The following is a 1,093-nucleotide window of genomic DNA, read 5'->3' as shown; positions in this document are numbered from 1 at the left end:
TGAAAGTATTGGATGCTAGGCAAGTCCAAAGAAAAATCTAACTGTTAACATTCTGAGTTTTTGTATTTTGAGGGGGTGAAGAAGTTTTAATTTTGGTTATTGCTGTGTGTTCTTCAAACAGAGAATGCAGGTTTTCTTTTCAGGTTAGCAATTTGTCCTGATGCTGCAACAGAATGAGTTTTACATATCTTGTTTTTGAAAGAATCTAACATTATGCTTTTTTAACTTTAGAAATTTTTTAAAACTCTAGAATGTTTTAAAAAAAATAGTAGTTTACTGTAGTGAGCTTTACATAAGACTTCTCTTCGTTCTGTACTTGTCCTCACTCATGACCAGTGGTAGAATGAGCTGACCATTCCCAGGAGACTCCTAGGAAAAGTCGTGCTGATGAGAAACAGTATATTACACCAAGATATTGTTTTCTCAGACAACTCACAGGCAAATAAAGACAAGTGACATTTAAGTTTGCAATGAACGAAAAAGAAGTATGGTGATGCTTAAGTGCATGAAGTGCATTTCTTCAAACTTCTAAGTCAGAAGAGCTTTGAGAAAAAGCATCAAGTTTATAACAAGATGAAGCACAGAGACTGTAACCAGAAGAAGATGAAAGAACCTTTGTTCTATCTGGTACAGCCCTAAGTGCTGTCCTTTCAATGTTTCTCAATGCTGCTGAGAAACAGTCTCATTTCTCACCAACAGTTTCATAAACCCTTGGGGGAAAATCTCTCGAAATGAGGGTTCATGTTACCTATAGAATGGTCAGTTGTAAGAAGTAGTTAAGTTCATTATGGGAGCAGATAGCTGGAAGTACCATAGTTTTCCTTCCAACCACCAGCACACATCCTTGTCCAAAAAAAAAGAGCACCTGCAAGACACATGGGTGAAAGGGTTTTACTGGACATTGTTTTGTGATCAGTTGGGTGTCTATGAGAGAGAGACAAAAAGATCAAAGGAAGAGACAGATGGTGACAAGGAAAAAGCCAACAGCACAGACATAACAAGGGCCAGGAATATGCCTCTGAGAAAAACTAAGACAAAAATGAAAAAAGAGCTTTTAGAAGGTTTAATGGAAAATAGACTTGAACTGTAAACA

At 36.9% G+C, this 1,093-nt stretch overlaps 1 long non-coding RNA gene across 1 annotated transcript; it reads right to left on the bottom strand.

The window, feature by feature from the left end:
- Positions 1–254: 254 nt before the first annotated feature.
- On the bottom strand, positions 255–860 carry LOC306802662. The gene is made up of 2 exons (XR_013774426.1): positions 749–860; positions 255–369 (listed from the first exon to the last, which is right to left on the bottom strand). It is a non-coding gene; the product is annotated as an uncharacterized lncRNA (long non-coding RNA).
- Between the last annotated feature and the right edge of the window lie 233 nt (positions 861–1,093).

The sequence above is a fragment of the Erithacus rubecula genome, assembly GCF_903797595.1.
Source record: "Erithacus rubecula genome assembly, chromosome: 5".
NCBI classification, from domain to species: domain Eukaryota; kingdom Metazoa; phylum Chordata; class Aves; order Passeriformes; family Muscicapidae; genus Erithacus; species Erithacus rubecula.
Note: the sequence above shows the minus strand (reverse complement) of the source record. Positions and strands in the feature narration are given on the sequence as shown.